Source organism: Accipiter gentilis, chromosome Z (assembly GCF_929443795.1).
Source record: "Accipiter gentilis chromosome Z, bAccGen1.1, whole genome shotgun sequence".
In the NCBI taxonomy this organism is placed as follows: Eukaryota; Metazoa; Chordata; class Aves; order Accipitriformes; family Accipitridae; genus Astur; species Astur gentilis.
Genome location: NC_064919.1, coordinates 8249767 through 8270936, shown reverse-complemented (window position 1 = coordinate 8270936; position 21170 = coordinate 8249767). Strand labels below are relative to the sequence as shown.

At 41.5% G+C, this 21170-nt stretch overlaps 1 long non-coding RNA gene across 2 annotated transcripts; it reads right to left on the bottom strand.

Annotated features, from left to right (window-relative positions):
• Positions 1-1915: 1915 nt before the first annotated feature.
• LOC126036519 (uncharacterized) lies at positions 1916-19750 on the bottom strand. 2 transcript variants are annotated; one of them, XR_007505176.1, is made up of 3 exons: positions 19671-19750; positions 13490-13603; positions 1916-3978 (listed from the first exon to the last, which is right to left on the bottom strand). It is a non-coding gene; the product is annotated as an uncharacterized LOC126036519 (long non-coding RNA). The 2 variants fall into 2 exon arrangements; XR_007505175.1 differs by lacking the exon at positions 1916-3978 and adding an exon at positions 12834-13057.
• Between the last annotated feature and the right edge of the window lie 1420 nt (positions 19751-21170).

Genomic DNA, 21170 nt, shown 5'->3' with positions numbered 1-21170 from the left:
GATTTGAGCAGCAGTTTATTTATTGGTACAGTGGCTACCAATCTTCTAGTCATGAATCATGGCAGAGTATTTAAGTTACCCCTGTGGACAAAATCTTAAATCTTTCCTTCTTATGGCAGAGCTTACAAAATGTTTTTCCTTACTGTGTGTTAGGAAATTACTTAAATAATACACCAAATGCCCATTTAGCATGTGGCTTGATTCATTAATGTATACAATAACAAAACATAAACATCTGAAGTGTGGATTTAACATTTCAGCAGCTCTCTAAAATGTGAATACAGTCAGCAAATGAACTCAGTAGGAGACTGAAATGGGTATTTATAACCCACTAATGATACAGGTCTGAACTGCAATAGTGACCACACAATCCTGTATCTGACAGTCCTTATGAAAGGTAAACCTTTTTGCTTACTAACTCATTAATCTCATTAATTGCTATTGTCTGGGCAGAGGCTTACTACTATATTCATGATGATGCATAAAACTAACAAACATCCAGCCTGTCCTGTTCTTTCTTTATGCACTTTATCTGCTTGCATTTCTTTTAGCTCCAGAAGTTAACAGTTGTGTTAATCTTAATTTCTGTTTGCAGTAACTAAGAGAAGGCAGAGAGGAGGTAAATACTGGAAGTATCAAGATACAGCTCCTGTCAAGTAAGTTTTCTGGCTATTATTTAAAACATTTCAATAACGTGTCAGAAAAGTTTAGTCTGAGTCCTGGCTTGACTACTTGTGAGGGTAACACTGGGAGTGCTTGGTTCCTCTGATCAGTCATTAGGGGCTAAATCTTGATCCAAGTGTCGAGTGATTTCAGAGCCTTTGTGCACCTCTGTTGCTCAGATATACGGTGTGAGAACTGTCAGATTGGTCTCGAGAGAGTTTCTTCCTTGCTGAAAAGAAGGGTCACAGTCTGCACGTAGTCAGTCAGGAGAAGGAGAATGTGTTAGTTGAAGGTCTGCTGTGGGTCACCGCTGCAGTGACTTCAGAGGGTGCAGAACTGCTCTTTGCAGGAGGAAGGGATCAGTGTGGTGCAATACGAACAAAGACTGTATTGCCAAGAGTGTGAGTCTCCTGCGGTGGTCCCACCCCATGCACATCGACAGCAAGGTAGTGTAGCAGGAACCATTCTTAAGTAAAGGAGGAGTGGACATGGCTCTCCCCTGGAGCAGTCTGGGAAAGGTTATTCCAGAGTAGTGCAAAATGTCTGTTTTCATATACCTCTGTGTGCTAATGCAGCTCCCACAAACTTCAGCTGGAGTTACACAGTAGTACGCCAGAGGTAAATGGCATGCCTCGTGAAAAGCACCCTCAATCTTTTGCCTGTACGTTTTTTGAGGGACTGCTGTGATGCTTTCAGATTGCATATTAAAGGTGTCTCAAAATTAAAAGTGCTCTGACTGATGATGAGAAAGATTAAATCTGTCATCTAAGAGCTGAGTTTGATAATACAAGGATAGGGTGCCCAGCTAACAAGCAAATTTACTGTTAAGTTTTTGTTACAAAAACGTACCAACAGTTTACAAGGTCCAGATACCGCTTACAAAAGTCCTATGAGAGCTAACCTGTTCCCCACAGCCTTGCGAGTATTCATCATTGGCTGTCACCCTGCTCAACCTTAACTTTCATTTACTATTCTGTGCTGGTAAAAAGATGTACCCTGTCTGTTTTGTGTAGCAGTAGTTAGATGTAGCAGAGGTATAAAAAGAAGTATCTCTCCAAAGTGTATTAATGCACGTCTGTTTAGGTTGTAGGTGCCGTCCTGCTGGGATTAGTTAGTGTAGTAAAGGAATTTTTTAATGAAGAGAATTGAACTGATTGATCTGATTGGTGCTAGGAAATCTGTGGATTATATGATTATGTGGCTATTGCAGACTAGCATGCTTTTATTTATAACTGTTCTGTGTTACCACTACAATTTGTGTGGATGGCTCTGTGTGTCCTTCATTTTTTCTTTTGGGGGGAAAATGGTTACTGTTATTGTTACACTGTTAAGTCTAGATACTAGCATTTTTGGCTGGGGAGAATACATAGCTGTAACATCATCAGACTTGCATAGATCTATGCAAGTATTCTAAAAATGTGCATGTTGTAAACTGGGAGGGAATAATAACGAGCATGGGAGACTGTAGCTGATGTTAAAGAAGCAGATCAATCAGTTGTACAGTGTAAGTTGTATTCCCTCTAAAAAAATTAGCTGAGCAGGGTGTAATAATCACAGACTCGTTTCTGGGAGCTGAGGAGGAAAAAGTGAAACCAAAGCAGAGCTAGTGCTGCTGCTTTTTAAAACAGGGTGTGTGAGGAATTTGGAGAAAGAGAATGTTTGGGCAACTTTTTTTTGCCTGAAGAAAGAGAGAGGAGAAAAAAAGAGTAAATCAGTTCCTTTAAGATTTTTTGAAAAAAGAATAGTTAGAACTTCTTTTCCTAGAAGGAAGAGTCCTCTTGATATGTTAGGAAGTTTTTTCTTGTGTATCGAGGAGGACAGCAATAAGAGAGGGATTCCTGAGGGACCCAGGATCCACCCCACACACACTCTAGCCCAGACTTTTCTTGTGGGTTTGTGCAAGAATGATGACAGTACCAGAAAAGCAGTTCCTGATTTTAGATCCTGCTACTAAAGTCTTCATGCGTTCGTGAGTTACAGGAATCATAAGGAGATAATCAGTGAGCAATTCAGAGAGGTTGGGGATGACAAAACAGCTCCCAAAGTGACAGTGGGATTGCTCCCTCCATCTCCGGGGTTCAGGTTACCCACCAGCTCAGGTTGTAGCACCACCCTTTCTCCTGGTCTCATCACAAAGCTCTGGTGCTTGAACTGCAAAGAAGCTCCTGCAATTCAGTCACAGGATGATTCTCTCTCTAATTTGCCCAACATCTTAATCTGTGTTTCCAGGGAGAGGGTGTCAAGCCAACCCCTTCCTGCGATTACAGAGCCCCTCACCTACGGGAACTGCCTGCTGTGTGCCCCTGGTCTCCCACCCCTGGTCGTTGCCTATATGCATCTTTGCAAGCCGCTGCTCTCTGAGCTTTGTATGCTGATGTATTCTGTCCCTTCTGTATTCCCCCCTAATCCAGGCCTAATACACTCAGTTCATGTGTTCTGGTAAGCCTGAGTATTAGACCTCCTATTTCATCTGTATTTATGTTACTGAAAGTTTATTGTAAATGGTGTGGTATGGATAGTAACTTCCTGTGACTGACACGCACGTTTCCTGCTGACACGAGTGTGTTCAGTTGGTAGTAACTTCGCCAGTCTTCTGGCTGAAGTTTTCCAGGCCAGTTGTCCACATCCAACTTAGACACGTAAGCATGCTTATATATTGTAGTGAGGTGATCATTCACAGGCACTCTCCCCTTGTCAGTGCCCAGGGTGGACCTGCTTGGAGATGAACCATGGCTTGCAAGAAGGGAGGATGTTTTCTGTAGGAGCTGTAACTCATTTGGTCTGGAAGGTAGAAGGTATTTGGTTGGCGAGTCAGGATGTTGCTAACACAGAAAGGATGCTTTAATGATTAAAACCATTGAATGCTACTCCGGTAAATCCCATGACAGTTTTCTGTCCCTGTTGTGACATGAAGCAAGTCATTTAACCAAATTAATCACAGGTGGTCATTGTCTGTGCCCTCCTCTTTTTCTAGCTCCCTGACTGGAGACTCTGTGACATAATTTGTGGAAGCTGCGAGTACTCACGGTTGCAAACAAAATCAGAGGGGACTGTCAGTTCTGGCATATGTCAGTTCTCTGAAAAAAATCAAAGTCCTAGGCATACCAAATTAACAGATATCTCTGATCTTCTTCTGTGCATTGCAGTTCTCTCCTATAAACCAGTGTACAGTCATAGGAAGTACTGCCCTATCTCACACAGGAACTGTGAAGATTCCTCTGATGAAGTGGAATGCTTTCCTTATGAGACACCCCAAAAAGCAATTAATAATTCAGTCTTCCAAACAGGCTTTAAATTCAGTACAGTAAATAAGACCTGCAACAACACATTAGAGAATGAGAAAAAGCATAAAAAATGTATAGCTGCTCATTAAAAGAACATCATCTATTCTGTGCCCCAAAAAGGTGGGCAAGTACTGCACAATTCAGTCACTAGTCACTATACCAGAATGCTGATGTGCAAGACGGACAAATTAAAGCTTAATTCTGTCTTTTGTGACTTTTGAGTACTTGACTTTGCAAATGTAATAATATTCTTTTAACATATTCTTTTGCATACGGTATGTATAAATGCTGATAGTATTGCTAATACAGATGTTGCTCTTTGGAGGTCCACTTTACTAGTGGGAGGGTCACTTAAAGTCCTGGATAAATCCCCATTTTGTAAAACCAAAGAAATAATAAACGTAAAAGTACCCAAAGAAATAAGCCTGTACATATATTTTAATCTCTCAGCAGTCTTCCTCAAATACTAAAGGGCACTTCTCCTTAATGAGGCCAACACAAACAAAATCAAAGTAAAGATTCCAGAGAAAAGTTCAGCCAAAATCAAATCAAAAAGAATTTTCAGCTTGTTTCAAAACAGTGCAATTCAGGATCTTATTTTATATATTTTAGCAAAATCTCTTATAAAAACATATCTGGAAGTGAGAAAGGATGCAAAGTTTTAGGGGGAGCTGTTTTATTACACAGAAGCTAAAAAGGCCACGGGGGAGAAAATGCTGAAAACATGTTTATATCAAAAAGCAAATTCTTAACCTTATCTGTAAAGTAGCTATTGCAGCCTTTAATGCAAGATCAGCATAAGTACGAAGACAGAGATAATGCAAAGGTTATGAGGCTGCTTTTGCTTCATATGGCAGGTTTTGGAAAGACAGATGCAGTGATTTTGTATGTGACTGGACACTGCAGCTTTTATGAGGAATTATGTTTTAATTGCATAATAAACAACTGTACAGTAAAACCGAGCTCAGTGACAGAAGTCTTAAGATGTACAAAGAACTGGTAGTTGTCAGGAGTGTAAACCATACCTATTGCTCTGAGTGTTGACGTACACACTGTCAACAACCGCCTCAGATAACTGGAATAACTCACAGGCTTGTAGGACAATCCATGCTGGAAGGGACCTCAGGAGGTCTCTGGTCCCACCTCCTGCCCAAAGCAGGGCGACTTATGAGATTGGACAAAGTTGCTCAGGGCTTTTCTCAGCTGGGTCTTGAAAAGCTCCAAGGCTGGAGAGTGGATATTGGAGAACCTCTCCAGACAACCTTGACTGTCCTCATGATGCAAAGTTTTCTCCTGGTATCTAAGCCAGAACTTCTCGTTTCAGCCTATGCCCACTGTATTTTTAAAAAATGTGTTAATTGGATTGCAAATGTTACACCTGACTCCTTGTTGATAACATTTTACATAAATGTATCATTTCGGCTGCAGCTGAAACTGATTGATATTAAAAGCAATTTTAGTATGGAGCAGTAACTGTATGATTAGAACACTCCGAATTCCAAACACAATTGTAACACTGAAGTAGAAAAATCACTGGATGATAAAATGTGTTTGTAAGCATCATAAATGTAAATGATGAACAATGCAGGTATTCCTCAATGAGAGTAAAACTCAGCAAAATGAAACTGAATAAAAAACCAAACAAGCTCAGATTTGTACAAACTTGTCCTGCACACACCTTCAAGAAATATTATATACTGCTGTGATCAAAAGGATCATCTGCAGTTTCCATAAGATACCATCATTTTATGACTGGCATTTAGTGTTATAACTCATGGATACAAACTTTGAAGAATATTAACAATATCCCATCTAATGACCCTGTGTTTTTTATATCCTCTGTCTCAGCATGTCCACTTGGTGAGAGACTTCTAACAAGCTTCCCTCAGTACCATTCAAAAGGTTTGTGACGTTACTAGTTCACAGTGACAGAAGACATACCTGGCACTGAAGTGCTGTGTAAATAAGTAAAAAAAAGAGCACAGGATGACTAGGAAGGAGGCATTCCCTCATACTACCAAACTTCCCTTACTCATGCATCCCATTAGGCAGCAGGTCAGGGCTAGAGTAAAGCACATGTAGGACTTGTAGGACAGAAAACTTCCCTTTGTGGAGTATATGTTTTTTCCAACATGCTTTTCTCTGAGTAAAATCTGTCTGACTCAGAACATTCCAGTGTTTCAGGCTATTTCTTTATAAAGCTGCAGGGAAAACAATGTCTAAAACATGCAGTAAGATTTGACCACCTGTAACCAGCTGCTACAGATGCTATAGACCTGTCTTAAAAAGACTACATACAAATAGTACAGGACAAAGGGATCTATATTTACAGGATGGATGCACACTTCAGAGGTAAGACCAAGAGCCAACAGAATCATGAAGTTTATGTTAAGCATTGCACTGTAACCACATGCCCTGGAATGAATTATTGAGCTGTTTAAATGGTCATGCTAATGTTTTTACTTATGAGTTCTTACCTGTAGAGGTATGGTTTCATAATTACTGTAATTACAAGGCTTATGAGTCTCATCACCAAATCACCTTGCTCCCTCAAGACATTCTCAAAATTGCTATCTGTCTGATTCCCACATGCTAAAAAGGTACTTTTGGAGTAAAATTTCCACACTGAAAAAACAACTCAAACACTTGGAGGAAAGAAGTACGCAGCTATGTCATTCAACCCTCTATACACTCACAGGTGTCCTTTCTAAACCTCTGCCATGTTGTCCCCATGATCTGCAGCTGACGTAGTGAACTCCCCTACCTTGACCAGGCACACACAATTGGGTGTTGATGATAAGCAGTTAGTCTAGATTGCATACACTATGTAGTGAAAACCACTGCATGTAGTTTTTTTTAACTGGTGTTTGAGTTCATGTCAGACAAGAGATGGTGATGTAGAAATATTTATCTCTAGTGCCACTCTTGATATTTCTAATAGCATCAGCTACGGTACTGAGAGCTGCACTAAGGGCTGTGCTGGCAAGTGCACTTGGGATTAAGATTGTTGAATATTTCTTGGTTTTGTTTTCTTCCTTTAAAATTGCAGAATCATAGAATGGTTTGGGTTGGAAGGGACCTTAAAGATCATCTAGTTCCAAAGCCCCTGCCATAGGCAGGGATACCTTCCACTGGACCAGGTTGCTCAAAGCCCCATCCAGCCTGGCCTTGTACACTTCCAGGGATGGGGCATCCACAACCTCTCTGGGCAACCTGTTCCAGTGTCTCACCACCCTCACAGTGAAGAACTTCTTCCTTACATCTCATCTAAATCTCCCCTTTTGCAGTTTAAAGCCATTACCCCTTGTCCTATCACTACATGCCCTTGTAAAAAGTCCCTCTCTGGCTTCCTTGCAGGCCCCCTTTAGGTGCTGGAAGGCTGCCATAAGATCTCCCCAGAACCTTCTCTTCTCTTCTCCAGGCTGAACCACCCCAAGTCTCTCACCCTGTCTTCATAGGAGAGGTGCTCCAGCCCTCTGATCATCATTATGGCCCTCCTCTGGACCTGCTCCAACAGGTCCATGTCCTTCTTATGTTGGGGGTCCCAGAGCTGGACACAGTACTGCAGGTAGGGTCTCACCAGAGTGGGGTAGAGGGTGGAGAATCACCTCCCTCAACCTGCTGGCCACGCTTCTTGTAAAGCAGCCCAGGATACAGTTGGCTTTCTGGGCTGCGAGTGTACACTGTCAGCTCATGTCTAGCTTTTCATGCACCAGTATCCCCAAGTCCTTCTCCACAGGGCTGCTCTCAATCCCTTCATCCCCCAGCCTGTACTGATACCAGGGGTTGCCCCGACCCAGGTGCACTTGGCCTTGCTGAACCACATGAGGCTCACATGGGCCCACTGCTCCAGCCTGTCAAGGTCCCTCTGGCTGACATGCCTTCCCTCTAGCAAATCAACTGCACCACTCAGCTTGGTGTCAGCTGCAAACCTGCTGAGGGTGCACTCGATCCTGCTGTCTATGTCATTGATGAAGATACTAAATAGGATTTGTCCCAGTATGGATCCTTGAGGGACACCAGTCGTTAGTGCTTTGCACTTGGACACTGAGCCTTTGGCTGTAACTATTTGGATGCAGCCATCCAGCCAGTTTCCTACCCATTGAACAGTCCATCCACCAAACACATCTCTCTCCAACTTAGCAGCAAAGTCTGAGCCTAGTTAAGCATCCTGTAGAGCTAAGTAGTTCCCCTGGCTATCAAGACAGAGATTACTTAGAATGCAAAAGAAATCTGCTATTCTACAGGGAATAGCTGTATGCTTAATTTTGAAAGTTCAGAATTGCCTTATGGCTAAATATGTGCATGTATGAAGTCTGAAATTTGTGGAGATGGTGGCTGCTTAGCCCCAAAATACATAAAAGAAAAACAGGAGAAAATGTAAGAGAGGAACATTTAGAAACGTATCCTCTGTCACAGTCCCAAAGAATTATAAAAAATTATTGTCTTTGGAAAGAATACTGGGTAAATTTTGTATCTAAATTCAATTATTAAAGATATCTTAACTCTGTTTTAAGGGCCTAATTATTGCCTCATTGAAACTAATACAGAGGGGCATCCAATGAAGAGACAGCATGCTATAAATAGAAATCCCAACTAGAGGGCTGCTACTGGAATGTTCATGGTTCTGTGTAATCCAAGCAAGCAGATAAATTAAAGAAGGTTAAATAAATGAAATGTAGGGTAATATAACTTCCACTGTCTTAGTGTTATACCTCATTTATGTCTGACTTTACATCACGCACAGTACAATTATAGTTAAATCTGATTTGCAGCAACCTGAGCTTTGGAAGTGTCATCCCTTTAGCCTTTTCTGCATTGAGTTGTAGATACTGCATTTCATGAAGTACCAGATGTTCTCTGAAAAAGAACATTAGTTACAGAAGTAACATTGGCTTCTTAGGGGCAGCCAGGGGACTTGAGGGCAATGTGGGTTAGTTCAGACCTTTTATCTCCAATAAATCCAAGTATGGTAAAACTTCAGGTACTTTTTGATTACATAATTCTTAAGAAGTCTCACAATTGTGAAAAACTTACATTGTCTCTGGTAGACTTTTATCTAATGATATAACCAATAATAATAAAACAATAGGGATCTAAATCTGGACTTACCTTGTTAGTTGTATTCACTGGGAGTGTGAATAAGTTTACACGGTTGGGCCCTTAAAATACTGTTTTACAACTTCCTATTTGCCGTTATACTGCAACATCTTACATCTTGTTTAAGATACCAATATGAAAAAAAAAAAAATCATGAAGGAAATTAACAGTGCTTGCTAGGAAAACCCTCCCTAAGCTCAATTAAATGTTCTGCTTTTCACTTATTTCATAGTATATCTCAAAAATCCTTCAGTTCCAGTGGTCTGATTATCTCATCACCCTGCCTTTGATTCCCTTTTACTCTAAACAATAATTCAGTTTCATAATAATTATACTTTGATTTTTCTATACACCCATGTTTTTACTTGAGTGTCTGAAAGGGCCTTAAGTAGTATTGCATTAGTCTTCAAAACACCTATTACATTATCATCCTCATCCTCTTTCTGCACTTAGATGAAAATAGCAGCAAGAAGCAAGTAACCTGCCATAGGTAAAAGAGAGAGGTAGTGGCAGAGATGGAAGCAGATGTGAGCTGAAAATGGGTGACACCACCCTCACCACCAGCCCCCAGTAATCCCCCAGTTGATAAAACAGGGTACAGCAGCTGCTTCTCCACTTCTGGATACCTGCAAAGAGCTGTCATCTCCCAGGGTGCTAACCACGGCTTTTAGCCCCTTCTGTGTCTAAACTTTTTCCTAAAAAAGGGAAGACAGTTACCAGACAGACAACGTTCATAAGTGCTGTTGAAGACATACGTGGAAATGGTTTTTATGCAAACAAAATGCATCCATCCCTAAAGCCACATTGTTTGACTGTGAGCAGGTATGGAGATGGGAAAAGTTACAAAGGGATAAAGGGGATTAAACAGAAAGTGACCTGGATTTGCGTAGGCCTTCTGGATGGCAAGGCATGAGAAACAGGCACCCCAGTTCACTTCTGCTGGGTGCGTCTCATTTGAATTGGTGCTTGGGGGTACGTGCCACTATTACTACACATGCAATTACTGCGTCTCTGGCCTCTAAATTACAAATCACATACAATGTGTGTGCATTGTGCATTAGGGATCCACAATTTAAATTTACATCTTATTTTGGCTTTGTTTCTTGAATTTGGCTGTTTTCGTGAAAATTCCTAGGAAAAGAAATCTGTCTCTTAAACATGATTTAGTTTGAATCATATCCAGTTAACTCTCAATTATCTGTGGACAATATGTGCCAGACATGGCCCGTTTTGGCACAGAGCTATGTGTAAGCTAAATGCTTACAAGCTATATTTTAGGTATATATCAGCTAAAGCCCCCTATAAATCCACTGCAGCTCTGTGCAGATCCAGCCATAATGTCTCAGCATTGTCCTCCAGCTACAAGGAGCAGGGGTGTGTGGCTCCTTTTCTGATTTGCCATGAACCCATCTGGCTGGTGCTGAAATGAAGCTAGTAAATCCGGCCAGAGGGAACCCCATTCCTGCAGTTTGCACTATGCTCCTCTGTGCTCACGGAGGATGCCCTAGCTCTGCAACCCGTACTTGGCCTGCAGCATTTTGGAGCACTGTAGAAGGACACCCAAGAAGCTCAGCAGAAGTCATTTCACCTCCAGTTCTGGGCCTGTGCTGGCTACACTGGATCTCAGCTATTTCCAAGCATGGTCACGCTGATGCTTTCAGCCATGTGGCAGAGCACCTGTATTATCAATGTTTGTCATTTGTCAGGTGTTGCAGCCCTACCATTACTCCAGATAATGGAGAGTAATTACTGGGCTAAATTAATTCTGACATACCTTCATCGACTTCAGCAGCGTTACACTAGAGGTGAATTTGGCCCATGGATTTCATTGTTACATTAAGAAGCTCTCAGTCCCATGTACAGATGAGGGGAGCTGACACTGATGAGCTGGTGAAGCTAAAGTGTGCTATTTCACAGTGTTATTAAACAAATCATTCCAATTTCAGTGACAGTCTGCTCTTCAACCTCTTGTCTTACTGACTTTCTTTGACTCTTACTGTATTATTTACCTTGTAAAAATGCTGCACATGGCTGAAGTACGATGACTGACGCTCAGGATGGGAAAGTGATTTGGATAACCTCTACACACTCCCTGCGTGAAACGTTCCAGCACAGTGTAACTGTGTTACATGTAAATATAACTTCAGTGAACAACCTGGAGTTACAGCTTCTTATGCCAGGGTAAATTCGGTCAGCTGGGTCAGTGCATTTGGGAATCGTAGACTAGAAGTAAGAAATTACAAGGTGAGTATTAGGGAGAAAAAAAGAGTACTGACACTGCAAGAGAACTTATTTGGAAGTTCTGCTGACAGCAGTTTGGGGGACTGGACCCCTACAAATCCTTTTTTTGCATTCATTTCTGCAGTAGCAATCTTCCATCAGTTTCAGGGTGAGGGAAGTACTCCAGCATTGTTCAAAGGATCATCTTATTGATATACACCATGACTTTATGCAGCCATGCTGCTGGTTAATCTTTGTCTGAATAAATGTACAGTTTTTCTGGGGAAAGAAAAAAATAAATTACAAAATGGATTTGATAATATCTCAGTAATTTAACAGCTGATTTGAATTTTGAAGGTCTGGTGAATTTCTGGACTATATAATTCAAGGGATTGAAAAAAAGCCTTTGGCGTTGTCCAAATAAGGATAAACAAAAGCATGAGAGTTATATATGAACTTATGTTAGTTAACAGAGAAGTTTGTGAAGGCTGGTACAGAGATGATATTTTAGCGTGTGCCAGTGTGCCCATTTTAAATGGCAGGTCCTTTCTGTGGTGTGAAGAAAAACATTTTAATTAATAGTTCACTGTCAATTGAATGGTCAATTGCTCACCACTCACTTCATAATTTTCTCAGGATGGCTTCTGATTTTTTCGAATCCTGGCAGGTGACACTTATGTGTATTTTTCAGGCAATGAGCATTTTCTTTGTCCATCTTTGATGAAGAAACAAACTCAGCAGACTGACTTCTAAACTCCCCATTAATTGGTATGATGTTCTTCCACTGGGGTTCTGAAAGTCTCATTTGCATATCCTGATGAAAACCCCATCACTGGCTGAAATGACATTTTTGCCTTGCATTCTGAAGCATTCAGTACATTTATAATTTCAGTAGTAAGTTTGGAAAACAGGACTCATGACAATAAAAGATGATGTGTTAGAAATCGACCTTATTCTCAATTTGTAATACGTGCTGTATGATAAAAGAAATGTAATTTTAGAAAGGATTATAATGTTCATGTCATGCTGAGGCTGTTCACTTGCTAGATTTCTCACAAACAGGAAAACACTAAAAATGTTAATTTAGAGGCCATGATCTTATGTTGATGAAAACAATAAAGTACGGGGTCTTTCTCCAGTGCTTTACATCAAACTGGATAAATACTCCTTTTTCCATTCCTGTGACAGGCTCATCCAAATAAGAATAGGTAGCTATGGTGCTTGGAAGGCTGAACAAGCAAACAGTCCAGCTGTTTATAAAATAAGAAGGAACGACAGACAATGTGTTTGAGAAGCAATACTGAGTGAGGATTTCAGGAGATGGATTTGGCAGCTATGAAAGAGAATTGGCAACAGAAAGTAAAAATCAGAGAGACAGCCTGGTTGGCGAGACTAAGGGCTCACGCAGCCAACTAGTCCACCTCTGGTAACAGCAGCAGGAGAGGCCATTTAGGAAAACAAGTGAGCCTAGCTCTGTTTTTGGTCCACACCTTGGCAGCCACAATTGTTGTATTAGGGATGCTAGAGAGTAATAAAACAGTAAAAAAGCTTAACTTCAGGGAGAACTGAAGGAGAACTGTGTAGTCGTCGAGTACATCCGCATTGGATCTCACCGAGGAGCAGATCTACAATTGTTTGTGCGAGCCCCTCCCTGTTCCTTGCTGTACACAACTCTATGGGGTTTGGAAATCCTGTAAACTGGACACCTTCAGCCTTGGCATGGACAGAGGCCAATACACTTGACCCTGACCCTCTGCTTGAACCAGTGCAAAGCAGGTGAGATGAAGTATCTGGAAAGACAGACAAGGGGCACACCAAGGGGCACAAGACAGGAAACACAATTCTCACTCCACCTGGTTGCAGTTTTATGTATTGCTTTCTCTGTTGAATATTAAGAGCAAGTTCCATGGTTTAGGTTACTTTGTTTCTACACCCATTTAGCTCACATTTTAAAAAAGGTGGCTTTCAACTGGTAACAGGAAGATTGTTACCAGGCTCTGCACCTGCACTTGAGACATACATGACAACATTTTTTCTAAGTAAACTGGTAAATTTCTTACAGCAGTATCTCCAATCTGCTATTCAAAAACTTGTACTAGTGTTAACAGGCATACTTTCTGACAGCACAAATCAGTTTAATTTCAGTATTGTAGGTCCATGTTCATAGCCCAACAAATGTTGTCTAGGGTACAGCAGTCCAGAGTCATATCCACAGCTTTTACCTTGCTGACATCAGAAGTTATTTTCACAGCACCAGTGTGTCTTCAGTCAGTCAAATGCACACTCCAGTTCTACTGTTCCACTGCTAGGTATGCAACCAATTTTTCTCTTGGGACCTGCAATAAGAGAAGGATTTCATGATGTTTAATAAGAGAAATTGTTACTAAAATAACAGTGAGCAGTAAAACTCCGTGGCTAGCAACATGACTGGGAAGGACTTCATTTTTTCTGTGAGCTTAAGCACTAGGCTTCATTACTTTGGTGTCACCAGCCATGCTGTATTTTCTGCATTGCTGTTCAAAACGCTGTCCTTATCATCCATCAAGCCTTTACTGAGCTAGAGCACATTGCTCTTTTGGTTGGTGTAAGTCTTTAAGGACAAACTGGGGGCATCTGCAGTCCCTTAGTATCTCCAGAGCTATCCCGGACCTCACTCAGCTACAGAAGCATTAGTCTCTGAAAGCCATTTATTTTCCCCTTTGGGACCATAAGGGGAAAAACCAGGGTTTTGCAAAGCAAAATGAAACCCAGGAAACAATCTAACTCCTGGAAAGTCACCTATGATGATCCCCAGGAATCCTGAAATCAAACATACGGATCAGGTACATCCCCTGTGTGCAGGATGTTGTATGCATACAATGCTGTGACATGAATAATATATGTTAAGTCAAACTTGCTGGGATACAACATGCACTGAACTATACACAGATACTATTTAACAGGCATACCCCTGGTGATGTTGTTGGCTGTATGTTAAATGCTCAGAGGGAGCAGGAAAAGGCAGGAAAAGGGTTTGGTATAGATTGCAAAACAGCCTTGGAGTGATTATTTCAGCCAGGGTAAATTAGAGCAACCATAAGGGAAAGTTTGTCTCCTAGACAGCCTGAAATGAGGGAAGGTGGCTTTGTGCCTCCTTGGCTTTCCTGCGCTTAGCTGCAACATCAGTATAGCAAAGGCTGAAGTCCTGATCCGTCATGCAGTTTGTGTTGCAGGCAGGGTTTGGAGTATGTTTAGGCTTGCACTTCAGCAGAACTTGTTGAGCATGAAGTGCAAAAGTTACTGCTATACATCTCCCTGGGTGAGGGTGCACACCTGCAGTCAGGAATTGGCCGTGACAAGATCGCCTCTTGGTGCCTTTTCCCACATAACAGTTCTTTAGTAGCTGCACGTTGGTCAGATAGATTGGTCAGAAAGTGGTGCCCAAACAGAGTATCTTAGTAAATATGACTGGGTGTTATGACTGCTACCAGAGTGATTAAAAACCAGTGTTTGTTTAAAGTAATGTTTTATGCACTTTGGTGGAATTTTAATTCTTGTCACTATTCATTTGTTCAAAAGTATCTGCCTTGTAATGATAGGAATCCATCTGCAATTTTTGACTTATGATCAGTAACATTATGTGATGTCTGCTACTACTTGTATTACTTTTTGCTGGGCTTCTAAATTTCTTCATATATTTTTCTCTGCAAAAATGATAGTGGAGGGTGCAAACTTATTTTATTTTATTTTATTTTATTAGTTTTGGATAGTTTCTGTTGTTGAATTACTTTACAAAAAAAATGTACAATCTGTCATTCTTCATTGATGAAGAAATTCCCTCTCATTCTTCAATTCAGTCAGTCTCCTTAAATAACAGAGTTCTTAACTTTTACAGTAAACCTTCAAGTTAAGCTCTGATTCTCTGCTCTACACAAGGCAGATGATAACTGGCCTGGCTCTTACCTGTCATTTCCTATCCAGGCAGCTTCCCTCTTGACCTTTCTACCTATCATGTGAGGAAAAGATTCCCAAACCACAGCTTTGCATGTTACATTATATCACTTTTGGTTCATAATATGTTGTAGGAATCAAGAATAAAGTCTTGTTTTCCTAGCATCAATATCTGTCCATTTTGACTCACTTCAGTGTTAATTATGAGCTGCTAATTTTGTATGTAGACCTGCATGCCTATACCAGATGAATAATTGGAATAAGTTACTCTGGAGCTTAGCACTAGGCTTTATTTACCTTATATGTATAAAATGAATCCTAGTTCTGATCTAGCTAGCATCTTGAACAAAAATATTTCACACATTGTACTTTGAACTGGTTTCTGATTTGCTGATTTTAGCAAACCAGACAGTGGTAGCATAGGTTTGCTTGTTTAATAAAACAGGAGAGACAGACGGTAACTTGCTTATTTATTACAATTATATATATTTACTATAGGTTCTAACAGTATTCTTTTATTGTACTTTCATATAATCCTGTGTTATAATGGCCTTTGCTTCACCATCTGCAGATATTTTAATGCTGTTTTGACCATGAACTTGTAAGCTGATTTAAAAATTTATCTTTCTGTATCAATTAGGCATCCTCATTATTCTCAACATCCCCCATATCTAATTTCCCTGCTTAGGAGCAACATTTTTGAGGCCTACCAGATAACTGCTGTTATCTTTTATATTAATGACCTAAGTATTTCGTATGTAGCCTGTCTCCAGTTGATTTTGATATGTATTGGTCTAATAGGAAAAAAAAAATTAAATAAAACCAGAATGGAACATGAATAACAGTAACAGAAAGGGAATACAAAACAAATGAAAAAAAAAAAATCTGAAGCCAAAAGAATTATTGAACTTTTAGATGAAATAAAATGAGTAAAAGTAAGTAGGAAAAATTGCCAAAACCAGAAGGTGGCAACAATTGCTGCATTATGCTAGTACTTTCTTCAGTGCTGGTTGGTAGCTGCTGGAGTGGAATAAAAATACTCATGAAAAATGTATGCTGTTTGTATGCCTCTCCGTTTGTTTCATTTTGAACTTTCTCTCAGAACAATCGCAGGGCCCAAGAGCAAGTATGTTGAAGGCACAGACGACACATCCTCAAAATTCAGCTCCATTTGCCAGCCTAACACAGTCACCACAGCCTTCAACAAATTACTTAATTTGTCTTTTTCTGCCAGCAAAAGGAAAATAACACTACTTGTCTGCCTTGTAAGAGCACTGTAATATTACAGTGATTATTGGAAAATAACGTTTGTTAACAATTTTGAAATAGTAACTCTCTACCTACCAAGTTCTATCAGGGGAATTTCAACTATTAAGTCCCCGAAACAGACAAAGCAGAAGAATGCAGAATATCTTACTTTTAATTCTTACAATGTATTATTGGTGCAGAATCTCCATAAGCACTATTAATTTAATGACAGACAATGAAGAGATTTAAATTAAGCAGTCAGCTGTGGTGAATGTTTGCTAATATCAGTTTCAACTGGAATGAAGTCCAGCTTTCATTTTTGCAGATGTTGTCTATATATGCAGTCCTTCTTAAATTGTAGATATGCTCCTGTGACCATATTAGTACAGCAAATGAAGAAACTATTTGTTATAGCACAAATGATGGATTGGGTTTGAACACGCTGTCCGATAGCCTCGCGAGACATTTTCAAAAGCATTTTGCTTTGGCTGTACCATTATTTCTTATTTGGCTCACCTAGCAATATTATTTTATTCTAAAACTTTGCAACCCCAGTACTGTCAGGCACTGGCAATAACAGATTATTATCTCTTTTTTGTTTAGCAACATTGCTCAGCATCGGAAATTAAGAGTAATCAGAAAAGAAAGTGGAAGAAATAGCATTAGAATTACTGTGAATTGCTCAGGATCTGTGCTATACTAAGGAGGATTTGTGAAGATGAATGTACATCGTGTTAATTCTATCAGTCCGAGAGCTGTAATGTTACCTTCTTTCCTAGGAGAGTAGAGTGTTGCCTGAACTGCTTGACTGATCAATGGGTTTTGAATGAAGCTGTGTTTCTTGGGACCAAACAACAGGATGAAGAGATGAAAAAGACCTTTTAGAGATCATTCAGTTCACCGCCTGGCTGATGAAGGATTATTTTCCATGATCTTTAGTTTAGTTCTAAAATTCCCAACCAACAAAGTTCCTACAACAACTGTAGTTTACTCTCAAAAATTACCAATATATCATAATGTATTAATATATTAATATCTCTCTATATAATATTAATATATTTAGAATAAAACAAACCAGTCTGATGACCTGTTATGCATTTGTTTTAAGTATATGAACATCTAAGTAGTGACACAAGGAACAGGACTGTTAATGCTTCTGTATGGCAGAGATGAGATGGAAACGTGAGGCATTTATTCAGAGTACAGGCAAAAGAAGGAAGAGGAAGGAAAGCAACCCTCATGCTGGGACTTCTTGTCAAGTAATTTTAGAACGACAGCAAATGCATTTCCCCTGATACAGGGGCACTCACTTACTGAAATGCTCTGGCAAAAATACTGGAGATGACCAAGCTGATACCAGGTGCTTTAAGAATATACCATGAGTCTGATTTGCTCTGCAGACAGACAAAAAGGGAAACGGACATAGAAAACTGAAGCTATTAGCCCAAACTTGTCAACAGCAGAGCCAGGGTTAGAATCCACTTCTAGTAGTTACAGCATCCTGTCTACATAGAGATATATAGTATTTCTAATAGCAATAATGTATGGATACTAACACTTTTTCAAAGTTAAGTGTTTTAGACCTTAATTTCTCTAACAGGAAGACTTAGTTATGCTTGTTACGAGGAAACCAGCAAGTCCTGAAAGGGGATATTCGGGTCAACCATTTATTATTTTTAACAATACATAATTACTTAACATTGTATATGTTCAGCTTAACGTCCATAGACAATATTGCCTGTTCGTGATACTCCAACAGTACAGCTAAAGCCTATACTCTTTAAAAATGGCCACTACTGTTGAGATCCTAGTTACTGGATGTCCTTCATTTTTACAGGGGCTGTGTACTCAATGATTTTAAATAAAGTAAAGGGATCTGAATATATGGAAACTATGGCTTAGTTTTCTGGAAACTGCCAGTCATGGCAACTCCTTTGCTAACCAGTGAAAAAATCAGGGCCCTATCAGCCACTTTTTCAATGAGCTATGTCTTAAACCTGATGATTCTTCCCTAAGAAAATCCAGAGAGACAGTAACAAAGCTAAAATTAGAAATCAGGAGCTGTAGCTTCCAAGGCAATGCATATTATGTGACATTTTTTCAATACCACAGGCATTTTCTGTTAGCAAAAATGGCTTACAGAATATATTACACAGTGTAAAAATCTTCCCTCAAAACTCAGGGTTGGATGACAACATGGTGTTTACTTACCAAATTTCAAAACCCCAACATTTAAAATAAAGAGTGAAGAACAATATAAATAATTAATTCTGATGATTAACTAATGACTATAGCATCACAACTTGTAGTTATAATGGCATTACCCAATCTATGCAGCTGCTTTCAAAAATAATATTTGCAAAGTAGTAATCTATAGAGCTGTTCAAAGCACATCACACAATTAATAATTTTCCAGAATACCTTCATGAAAAAAACCTTTGCTTATATATACCTAAAGTTGGAAAGTACAGACTTAGATGGTACATTTCATTGTTCACAAAAAGTAGTGAAAATTATCTTTAAGTATGAATCATGGTACATATATGAAGAACTTGGCTGCTAACAGCCAAAATCTAGAAAATGGAATTTTAAGAACAAAGAGAAATGGTTTACCTCAGGGATATTCCAGCAAAATGCTTTGGCCCTTGTGAGCTCTCCACAACCAGCAAATTACAAGCAAATTAGGAACTGCACAGTTGGAGAATGTCACATTACAACCAGCTAGAGCAAAGCACCATTTGCATATGGAGGCTCTCCACTGAGCAGCATGGTCTCCAAAGCTGATGGGATAGCTGTTGTTTACTCTTAATGCAACAGTCATAAAGCTCTTTAAAATGGCCGTTTACAGCTAGATAGGTAAAGCCAACATTTTGCCTTCCACTTAAGACTATGCAAATATACTGCATTCCGCATAGTACAGTTTGGATAGCTTAGTCATGCCAGACAAGACCTTACCACTGAAAAATGTATGGTTTAATAGACTCGTAAATTTAAAAATAATTATTCTAGCATTTGAATAGCAAAACAGCTTCTGTGCACCTACGAAATTTTCAGATCTAAAAGCAATTATGAAGACAACACAGCTGGGTAACAAAATGAACACTGAACTACACGTTGGGCATCTCCTGGCAACAGCTCAGGATTACGGTTTTGGTGAGACCCTGCATTTCTTCTTCTTTTCATCCAGACAACTGTATAACCCTTTTGGATTACTCTTCTACTTACCCCCGTGTAATGTTACAAGGCAGCGCTCAGGTGACCTGGCCATTTTAATTTCACGTTCCCCCTCCTCATCTCCGTCAGGGAGAAGTAATAACATTATATGGTAGGGAGAGAAGGGCGATTAAGACTGCGAAACCAGTTACAAACATTCAGATAAAACTGGCATTGTTGAGCTTCTGGAAGAAGGCCAGCCCGAACTAAATTTATGCGGGGCGAACACTTTTTTGGGGGCGGGAGTCGGGGGCCGACAGAAGGGAGCTGGGAGAGAGGAGGGCCTTTCCAGAGGCTTGCCGAACACGCTCACGTCCGACCGCCTCACACATCGCCTCACACAGCGAAGGCGAAGGGCCGCGGCACGGCGGGCACCGCCGCCCACCCCGCAGTCCTGTCAGCCCCGGCTTCCCGCCCGCCCCGCCGTTACCACCCCCCCCGCCCCCCGCCTCCCGCCTCCCGCCTCCCCCGCGGCCGGAGAGAGCCCCTCCTGCCGCGCATGCGCAGCTGCCTCCCGCCGGCTGCCGCGGGGCGCGCATGCGCGGTGAGCGGGGTGGGTGCGCGACCCGGAGCTGGCGGGAGGAGGAGGGCACGGTATGTGGAGGGCGGTGCGGCGGGGCTGCTCCCTCCCGCTCTCCCCGTCCCGCGTCCCTCTCTGGGGCCGTCCTGGGGGGTGCGTCCCCGCTCCCCCTTTCCTCCCTGCGCCGGGCCTCGCCTCGCCTCCTCACATCACCTCAGGAGGGACGGGGCGCCCGCGCCCCGCCGCTCCCCCGGTGGACGTCGCCTGGCTATGGCGGCCGGCAGCAACCGTCCCCCCCCCCCCCCCCCGCGTCCCCTCCCCGCGGTGGGAGGCCTGAGGGGACGAGGGCCGCGCCTTGGGAGCCGTCCCGTCCCTGCATGGCGTGGCGTGGCGAGAGGGGCTCCGCAGCCCGGGGTGGGCGAGGAGGAGAAGGAGTCGGCCCAGCCGGGGGCTCGCCTGGCCTCCCTGCAGCCTGCGAGGCCCGCGGCCGAATGCGACGGATGGGTTGGGATCTGGTCGTCACTCTTTCTGGGGTGGTTTCAGAAAGAAAGGGAGGCGTGCTGCACAGGTACCAGCAGCCTGGTGTCTCTTCACAGCTGCTAATTTCCTAAAGCACGTAGCCCTGCCTGAAACGTATGTCAGGACAAGGCTGTCTGTTACGTGCGCTTAACCACAGCTTTGCAGTCCATTGTCTAGTCTGGGAAGTTTGGGAATCGCAGAAACGTTTACAGTGTCTGTTTCCCACATTTCCTTTTCCCTGGCATCTGGGTGGCATGAACAGACTAACAGGGGCTTGGCTTAACTGCCATCGAAAAGAACATATTTTCAAGTGCTAGATAGATAACGTATGTCATGGGCAGGCAGGATGATGTTGTGATATAGGGCCAGATCCTGAAGAAAAATGAATACTGCACGAGGTGTTGTGTCCTTTGTATTTCTTCTTAAGAAAGGGTGTGGTCTAGTAATTGTTACTGAGTATTGGCATGTGGTGC